Source organism: Labeo rohita, chromosome 21 (assembly GCF_022985175.1).
Source record: "Labeo rohita strain BAU-BD-2019 chromosome 21, IGBB_LRoh.1.0, whole genome shotgun sequence".
NCBI classification, from domain to species: domain Eukaryota; kingdom Metazoa; phylum Chordata; class Actinopteri; order Cypriniformes; family Cyprinidae; genus Labeo; species Labeo rohita.
Window position 1 is genome coordinate 29,744,387 of NC_066889.1, and position 10,740 is coordinate 29,755,126.

General features: G+C 28.5%; 1 long non-coding RNA gene across 1 annotated transcript; it reads left to right on the forward strand.

Moving 5' to 3' along the window:
* Window positions 1-714: 714 nt before the first annotated feature.
* Window positions 715-10,340, forward strand: LOC127152339 (uncharacterized). The gene is made up of 4 exons (XR_007825068.1): window positions 715-789; window positions 3,164-3,459; window positions 3,586-3,701; window positions 10,243-10,340. It is a non-coding gene; the product is annotated as an uncharacterized LOC127152339 (long non-coding RNA).
* Window positions 10,341-10,740: the final 400 nt, after the last annotated feature.

Sequence of the window (10,740 nt, forward strand, 5' to 3'; positions counted from 1 at the left end):
GGTATTTGGCGATATCTTGGTAAGCAGTTTGACATCATTGTAGTAAATATTTTTGGTGAATCAAAAAAATCATGCTTATTAAAATACCAGCACACATAATAATACAGCACAAATTGGTGCATGAGTAGTCAACAAAATAAAGTATTTGAACCTCATAGTTAAATACAAAATGAGTGGGAACTGAAAAGGTCCACTTTTTGGAAAAAAAGAACCCCCCCTTCCGCTAGGCTGGCTACGGGCCTGTCTTTGGAGAGCTCATCGTGAATCGTTTTATTTAGATCAGGACGTCGGAGCAGGTTTGCGAATCATTTGATTCAGATCGGGACTTCAGAACGCATATTGTGAGTCATTTGATTCAGATTGGAGCATTGAATTGGGTTTGCAAACCTTTTTTCTGGTTTCTTTTTTCTTAAACAGTAGAAAATCAAAAAAAGTAGTGCTTAAAAATCCTTGAAATTGAATTTTACAGCATCTGTAGGACTCAAATTTTAGCCAGAAACATTGGTTTGATGTTAAAAATGCCTTCATGATGGGTTTGTTTCTTACAAACATGCAGCTTTTGTCTTCTCAAGATTACACTTCTCAAGTTAATTGATGGACTGGAGTGGTGTGGATTATTGTCGTGTTTTTATCAGCTGTTTAGACTCATTCTGACGGCACCCATTCACTGCAGAGGATCCATTGGTGAGCAAATTCTAATATTTTACTGAACTGTTGTTTTAATGATTAAGATTTGCTCTTTGTTTTCCACAGATAAAGAACCGCATACGGTTTTGGAGCAACATGAGTGTGAGTAAATGATGACAAAATGTTAATTTGATAAACTGTTTACTTAAAAAAAACAATAACACTTGTTTCTGAAAGTGTTTTCAGTAGCAGGTGTAATAATTACATTCACTATAACGTCTCTGTGATGGAGAAAAAGTGGTATTTGGAGAGAAAAGGAGGAGCGAGAAACACACTGACAGATCATATGATCTCCTCTCACTCTCAAACACCTGCGAAAGAGTGTGTGTGTGTGTGTGTGTGTGTGCGCGCAGTGAGTTCTTTAGCGTAGCGTTTAGCCTGAATCTGACAGGGTGCTAAGAGCGGCTGTTTTTACCTCCAGCGAAACACACAGAGAGAGAAAGATGTGGAAGTGAAGATGGCAGCGGAGCAGTTTTGGCAGTGCTAGCAGATCTTAGTGCTAAATTGCTCTAGCGACGTGACGCTGTGTAATGTGTGAGCTTACGTGTGCCGCCAAATCAACGTCCGCTGAGAAACACGCGTCCAGGCGTTTGTATGGGATCTGAGTTTTTACACCAGAACTTGAGAACAGTGGAGTTCTTGTCTGTTTTCATTTTTTTATGATTGTGGTTCATGCTGCAGCATTATTTGAATCAGGTTTTTAGATATCGGTCTGTTTTTATGGTATAATCTATCTGTTTTTTGTGATTATACCAGTGTTTCTGTAACTCAGACGGTAGAGCATCACCAAGGTCATGGGTTCAATTCCTATCAAATCCATAAACTGACTAAAGTTGAATACGTTGAATCAAACATGTCACTTTAAATAATCACTTTAGATAAGTATCTTTCAGATATGTAAACGTAAAGATGGACCCTTCCCTAAATGAAACACAAAACAAAATCTAGGGTGGTGACTACTTGTATAATTGTTAAAAAAAAAAAAAAAAAAAAAGAGGAAATAAGTGACTAAAAGTTACTGAATTTTTACATATATTTAAACATTATCTGTGTGTGGGTGTGTGTGTATATATAATTAGAAATGTATATAATTTATATAATTAAGAAAAATAATAAAGTATCTATTTTTTTTTAATTAAATTGTGTATATAGTTTATTTACTGCATTCAGTGTTTATATGTTGTTTTAACAGTTTAATGTTAATATATATTTAAAAAAATGTTAGAATACATTTTTATTTTTACGTGTGCATTTGTTTATACATTGTTTTAATATTATAATGTTTGAATGTTAACTTTTTAACAATTTAAATAAGTTAACTTAATTAAATCATAAATGTTTTTTATTTTAATATTATTTTACTTTAATTTCTTTAAAGTTGTTTTTTTTAGTGTTTATTTGTTGAGTTTTTTTTTTTTTAGATTTTTTTTTTTTTTAAATTTTATTTTTAAATTTTATTTTTTTATGATTTAATTATGAGCTTCTTGCCAACTTGTTTTTAATGTTTTGTTTTGATTATTTTATTTTTTTTTTTATATTTATTTAGATTTGTAAACATTTTTTATTTAATTATAAGCATTTCAGAAACTTTTTTTGTGCTTTATTGTGGATTTTTTTTTTTTTTTAAATGGTTTACATTTTTGTATTTTTTATAATTTATTAATGGGCTTCTCATCAACTTTTTTTATTTTAATAGTATTTATTTGCATTTTTTTCACATTTTTGATTTAATTATTAGCATTTTATTTAACTTTTTTTTTTAGTTTTTTATTATAGTTGTTTTTGTTTTGAAATGGTTTCAATTTTTACATATTTATTATTTAATTATGAATTTCTTAACTTTTTTATTTCAATTATTTTTAATTATTTATTTTTATTTAATTATTTATTTATATTGACTTTTTAATTTATTTACATTTAAATTGTATTTATTTATTTATATTTACATTTTGATTTAATGACAAACTTTTACATTTGTATAATTTAATTGAGCTTCTCATCAATGTTTTAAAATATTTTATTTGATTTTTATTTTAATATTATTTTTACAATTATTTCAATAATAGCATTTCATTATTTGATTATTATGTGATCGTTTTTAGTTTAATTACTTTAGTTTGTACATTGATTTTAATTATCAATGTACAAATTAAAAATTACAAACCATTTGGGAAATACTTGCTGTAATACCATGTTGTAGTGTGTAAACTACATTGAGTATTTTTGTTTATAATAAATTTGTATAAAATAAATAGTCTGTGTATTGGCAATGTAAATTGTTTTTTTTTGTTTTGTTTTTTTTTAAATCTTAAAACTAAATATGTATTTATGAATTTATGTATATCACACACACACACAATATTACATTATGAAATTTTACATAAATATAAAAGTCCTATGTATATCACTCTCTAAGTTTCTCATATATTTGTATCACTTTTACTTGTTTCCTAAGTGTTTTTTTTCTTCCTCCCAGGCGCTGTGGACTGCGTTGACCTGCGGTGCGACACACAGACATGTTACAGCTTTAAAGCTGATTGATTTTATAGGTAGTGATTTCCTTCCCTGCGGCCCAGCGGCGAGACAGAGACCGAGAGCACAGATCCTGAACCGCCGCGCGTTTCTACGCCTGTCAGGGGCCGTTAGTCTTCTCCGATAACAACAATCACTACTTTCTGCTTTTCTTCCGAAGTCATGTTTTATTCATGAGCGATAAGAATCCAAGAAACGCAAGATAACACAGAAAGAGAGAGAAGATTGAGCTGCTCGTAGGTTAGTAATGATGCTTAATTAATGCTGATAAAAATAATAATCCTCACAAGAATGTGTTTCATGTGCAAAACCTTTTAACGAGGGTGAAAATGACTTCTTTTAATTCATATGTGTCACTTTTTACAGCAGGTAGCAGAAGTTGGCGTGTTTTTGAGATGATCCGTGTTTCTCTCCTGTCAGCGTGGCTATAAATACAGACTGAGAGCTTCGGGGTCAGCTGGAGCGTGACCTTTGACCTGCAGGTGTGTTCCTTCCCGACCCCAACACTGCAACACACCTGCCACTCATTTACAAACCGTCCTTCTGTACAGAACAACTCTCTCTTTCTGCTTTGATCTGTTCACTTGAAAAACCCTTGGGATTTTAGGTTAATTTTTCTGTAATTTAACAGCACATTTACATGTTCACTGTTCTCTGATTTATAATCATACGATGTGCAGGTTAACACGTAAAATTGTTTACTTTTTTTTTTAATAAGTGTTTTATTAGGCCTTGTTTTTATTTTAAATGATCTGTTTTAACTATTACACTATACATCATACAATGATTTTATTATTCATTAGCTTCTTTTGTTAATGTTTTAGTATTTTATTATTTTCTTTATTTTATTTTATTTTTTAAATTTTTACTTTTTTACGTTTTCAATTTAATTATCTTTTCATTTGCTTTGTGTTTTATTGTTTGGGTTTTATTTAAAAATTATTTGTTTTAATTTTTACACTGTTAATTAGATTGTATTTTTAGTGTTTTATTTGGATTATTATTATTTTTATTTTAGTTTTTTAGATTTTTATGATTGTTTATTAGCTCTTAATTAACTTTTTATTAAGTGTTTTTGGATTATTTTTTAAATTATTTTAGTTTTTTACATTATCTAACTATGAGCTTCTCATCAACTTATTTTAATGTTTTGTTTTGCTCACTCTTTTATTTTAATGTTATTTGTTTTATTGTTTACATTATGATTTACGTTTTACATTAACTTTTTAAATGTTTACTTTTTTTTTAATGTCGGTTCTAGTTTTTACAATTGATTTTTAAAATTATTTTAGTTTTTTACATTGATTATTAATTAGCTTTTAATTAATTTTTTATTTTATTTTATTTTTATAATTTTTGTTTTAATGCTAACAAGAAAAAGTTCATGTAAAAATTAAATCAGAATTTGTTTTTGTTTTGACACTATTTCAATTAATTAGATTTTATCATTTTATTGTTTTATTTATTTTATTTTAGTTTTTTACATTAACATTATTAGCTTTTAATTAACTTTGTTTTATTTAGATTTTTAAATTATTTCAGTTTTATTTAATTCAATTTGTATTTTTATAAGTTTCTCAACTTTTTATATTATTTTATTTTAATATTACTTGTTTTAATTTTTAATTTGATTTTAATTATTAGCATTTTATTAACTTCGTAGCATTTTGTTTAGATTGTTTTATTTTAATTGTTAAAATAAATTATAAATTAATATAAATAAATTACAATTTTTTTGAGTTTCATTAATATTTTTTTTAGTAAATATCTTCTTTTTTTATTATTATTTTTTTATTTTAATTTAATTTAATTTAACTCCAGTTTGGAAAACCCTGTGTTATAGTGAGACCGGGGCTAGTTGTCACATGGGAAAAACTTGTAAAACAGTCTAGTAGGCTGTAGGTTCCATTGTGACAACTTCCCCCTTAAGTGTGTTGTGTTTCCTAATATTTTATCTTGTAATTCGCCGCCTGCTCTTCCCGGCCTCATATACGTTCACTCGGCTCTGCTTCAGAAATGAGTTGACAAACATCTCGGGCAGTTTGACAGAATCGGTCTGAACGATGTGGGTTCGTTTAATAGATGTGAACTGAGGAGGAGATCGGCACGTCTCGTAACGGCTCTTATGTGGACACCCTTAACGATGAAAGCAGGCCGGGATCAAAGAAAGCTCATAATGGCGTGTGGCGTGAAGCAGTGCGCACTACAAAGCAGCGCACTAATAAGGGAAGTGGAGAAGAGCTCTTGACGGTGGCAGAGGAGCAGTGCAGATGCTGCCCGGCACACGCGCCACACGAGAGCCTCTTCACGCAAACGTACCGCGCCGCGCTGAATATTAAACAGACGCAGGATGACCGACACTTATTTCTGTGCAGAAAGTGCATCTCGTCAGCTCTGTTCTTCATTTACCGCGCTTTACATCTGAAATGGCATCGGAAGTCGGTTTAAATAAACAAATAAATAGACATTAGCATGAATCAAAATTAACAACAATTCTCTAATGACCAAATATAGTCAAATATAGTAATTATAAATTACATTTCCCTGTATTAATGTAATTTTTTTTTTTTTTTTTTTTTTTTTGTAATAAATGAGTCAATCCTGTTATGAAGTACGGTTTTCTAGTCAATATTAATTAATATATATTATATGAATTAATATATAAAATTGTATTCATTTATTTATTTTACAAAATATATTGGTCAGTTCAGTTATATAAAGTGAATTTTCTTGCCTTAATGTACTAGTAAAATATTAAACTTATTACAAACTTAATTACTTTAATTCATTAATTTATTTATTACTATATGTAGATAGATGATTCTTGTTTCAAAGTACATTTTAGTGCCTTTATGCTGGTAAAATATTAATAACCTTTATTTTTTTATTAAAAAAAATATATTGGTAAATTTTATCAAGTACATTTTCTTGTCTTAATATACTGGGAGAATTATTAAAAACTATTTATTTATTTTATTTTATTTTATTTTATTTATTTATTTTACAAAATATAATCCTTTTATAATATTATAATGTTACAATGTTAAAATATTAAAAACATATGAAATGATGTATTTTTTCAAAATATATGGGTTGATCCTTTTAAGTAGATTTTATTGTCTTATGCTGATAAGATACAACATTTTATTTTATTTATTTTTTATAAAATATCTATTGGTCAATTTTGTTATGAAGTACATTTTCTTATCTTAATATTCTAGGAAAATTATTTTATTTTATTTTATTATTATTTTATTGTATTTATTTATTTTTTTGGCAAAATATAGCATCAGTCCTGTTATAAAGTATATTTTCATGTCTTCATATACTGGTAAAATAATAAACAATTTATACAAATTATGTGGGTTAATCCTTTAAAGTAGATTTTGTTGTCTTAATATGCTGATAAAATATTAACATTTTGGTTATTTATTTATTTATTTATCTATTTATTTATTTGATTTATCTTTATAAAAATGTTATTACGTACATTTTTGTCTTAATATACTGGGAGAAATCTTATTTATTTATTTATGCAAAAGTATATTTTGCAAATATATATTATATACTTTATATTTTATTTAGGAGAATATTTGGGTCAATCCTGTTATAAAGTTTAAAGTGCATTTTAATAAACTGATGATGAAATATTAAACTTATTATTTTTAAAATGCAAGTTTTAATTGTGTTTCTTTCATCTCAAATAAATGAACATGGGGTCAGTTGAAAACTGTCAATTTATTAGAAATATCACTCTAAAACTAAACCATTTATTAACATTTTCTGTTAAAAATATGAAAGTGAAGCACTTTATAAATCCCCTGCTCATTTTCTTGGCATTGTGTAAATAATCAGTTTATAACATTTAACTAATTAGAGCAATTTTTTGATGGATTCGGAGTCTGATTCCCTTTTCTTCCTTGAAAGTAAAACGAATATTTATTAATTCTTCTGAAATGTGTAACCGTGGCTGGAGATTCATAGTTTGTGTTTGTGCCGCCCTCAAATTTCTGCAGCTCAGAAGTTTTAGTTGAAGAATTGCAGCCAACTTTTTCCCTGTGCGCAGGGATTTGTGCTCCCGTTCCTCATCTTTGTTTTTGATAAAGAAGGTGGAAATGAACATGTTGTTTGATTGATGTTTGTTACATGGTCGGATCACAGTTGAGCGTGTATTACGATACATCATCCTCACACACACACACACCTGCACGGCTCTCTCTCCGCTGCTCCACGCGACAGGAAAATCATTCCTGATTTATGAGGCTTGTTGCCGTGCAGCTTCAGAATAAATCCAGAGATTAATTAACGCTGCGTTCGTTGTGTTCTGATCGTCAGAACGCTGAGGGATTATCAGGGCCAATGTCACACTAACACTGCAGGCTTTGGGTCGCGCCTGAAAGAGATTTTTCTTTTTTTTCCCAAAATGCATTGGTCAGTTCTATTAGAAGTAAATGTTTGGGTCTTAATATGCTACCAAAAAAACAAACAAAACTTTTTTTAAAAAAAAAATGTGACCCTAGACTACAAAACCGGGTATATTTGTAGCAATAGCCAAATATGCATTGTATGTTTTAGAAGTATCATATTTCTTTTAAAAATTAATTAGGATATTAAGTAAAGATCATGTTTCATGAAGATATTATGTAAATTTCCTACTGTAAATATATCAAAACTTAATTTTTCATTAGTAATATGCATTGCTAAGAACTTAATTTGGACAACTTTAAAGGCGGGTTTTCTTAATATTTTTAATTTTTTATTTATTTATTCATTTATTTTTTGCACCCTCAGAACCCAAATTTTCAAATAGTAGTTTCTTGGCCAAATATTGTCCTATCATAACAAATATTTCATACATCAATGGAAAGCTTATTTATTCAGCTTTCAAATAATGTATACATCTCATTTTCACAAAGCCCTGTTATAAATACAATCATTGTTTTTATTTTATTTATTTATTTATTTATAAATACAAATTCATTATATATAATATTATATATATTGGTCAGTCCTGTTATAAGTATATTTTCTTAATATACTAGTAAAATATATTTAAAAAAATATTTTTTTTAATTTTATTTATTTATAAATAATAATAATAATAAATACAATAATAAATACAAACAAGTACATTTCTTTCTTAATATACAGGTAAATATTTTTGTATATATTTATCATAAATTTTCCAAAACACAGGCCTATTATAAAGTACATTTCTTTTTCATTTTCTTTTCTTTTCTTTTTTGTTTTATTATATTTTATAACAAAGTATATGGGTCAATTCTGTTAAAGGTTTTTTTTTTTTTTGTCTTAATGTACTGAAAATATTAAAAACATTTTTTTTAAATCATAGTACCTATTTTCTAAATGCATATTATACACTTAAAAATGATTATTTAATGTAAAAATACAATTTCAAAATTTGTATTTTCTTGTCAAACACATCATATTTCTACTTTCTATATTTAATTCAAATATGTAATGATTTAAAATTCCTCTGTTCCGTTTAATTAAAATAAAAGAAACCTACTTTAATATGACTTAAAGTAAAAAAAAAAAAAAAAACATTTTTTAAAAATATTTTATCAGTGTATTAAGATGAGAAAAATTTACTTTATAGCAGGATTGTCCCATATATTTTGAAAAAAGAAAATAAATAAATAATAAACCCTAATAAAACAGAAAAGAAACAGCATATAACACTGAATTCAACTGAAAATGTACAGTGTAAAATACTGTATGTATTTACAAAAATAGGATTTTCATTTCATGCCAGCTTTATTATAGAATTCAAATAATGATGTGAATTTGTTTTTTGGTTTTACTAAAGCTCATCCAATAACATTTTTCTAAATGAAACTATACGTTAGACAAGTATATAAAAAATAAAAAAATTGATAATTTCTATTTAATTAATTGAGTTGACTAGCAATTTATGAGAGGAAATAGTTTCTACACCAGATCTGTTTCAGTGTAGGTCTTATTAGAAATTCATCCAGGCTAGATTCATTTTTCATTATTAAAAAAAATCTCATTACTGGACCTTCCAGTCTTCTTCCTATTGACATATGCAGGATTTATCCAATCATATCACCTGCTTAAACTCCGCCCTTCAAGCTCATGATCAGCCCCGCCTCTGCGGGATCATGCCACGCCCACATCTCAACAGCCAATCAGCAACTAATGCATAAAACCAAGTCCCCGCCCTTCATTTTTTTCATTTTGATAATCCGTTACAGTCAAATGTGCATTGAAGTGCAGAAGAAAAGATCTGTCGTTTTTATTGTATAAACAACCTGTTTTAATTAGTGGATGTTTTGCATGTTTTGATCACGATTTCTAATAAATGTAACTTTCACTGTAACGCTCTCGTGGCATCATTGATGGATTCCAGCTCTTGAAACTTCTCACGTTCCTCCAGAAGTGGTTTGGTCTAATTAAACTGAACCCAGATCAGGCGGCGTGAGTGTAAACAGAAGCGACTGCATTGGCTCTTTCATCAGGACTAATAGCAGCGCTTTGGTGACGCTGGCTCGTGGCAGGCCTATATTTCAAAGCAGCAGCCACAGGCTCTGTGGGCAGATAACAAGCCTTTCCCTCGCAGACATAATTACCCGACTATTTACAGGAAACTGCCTCTGTATGCCCATCCACACCCTCCAAATGATTATTAATGCAAGCTGGAATATTATAGTCTATTAATTTATCTTAAGATTCGTATCGCCGTGCGGTTATTATTAGAAACCTGGTGAGACCTTCTCCAGCTAAACACCGAAACATGCACGAGTGTGTGAATTACACAAAGCAGTTGAGTTTAGCTTGCTTTTGCATTGCCACTGTTTTCACTGTAAATGTAACATTTCTGCTTGACTTTAAGTATAACCTGAATTTTCTTTCAGTAATTCATGTGGTTATAAATGTTCACTGAACTTCGCTGCAGGTTGTGGCTTTGATTTGACTCAAGATTCATTGCTGCTAGGTTTTCAGTTTAGTGAGCTGAAATTTTTTTCTTGTTTCTTCTAGACAGCAATGAGAGCTTCTCTGATGTTTCTCCTGAGGAGAAGATCACATGTTTCTTCTGGAGTTTCACAAGAGATCTCAACAATATCTTGAGCTCAGGTATGGCTGGTTTGTTTGTTTGTTTGTGTTTGTTTGCTTGCATCACATCCAAGTAAATTTATGCAATAGACAAAACACCAGAATAAATTTTACTTCAAAGATTTTAAAGCTATATATTTAATCTTATGCAAATACTAATCTTATTGTGAACAGTTCTTCTGTGCATGCATTTTTTTTTATTTGATTTGTATTTATTTTTAACAACAAACAAATAATTTGTGCATGCATTGTTTTTAAATTTTGTAAGAACAAGCAATTCATTTGTGCATGTATTGTTTTTAATTTATTTCATGTTTTTAAAACAAGAAACAATTCATTTGTGCATGCATAATGCATTTTTAATTGAATTTTATTTTTTATATATATTTTTAAAACAAACAGTTCATTTGTGCATGTATTGTA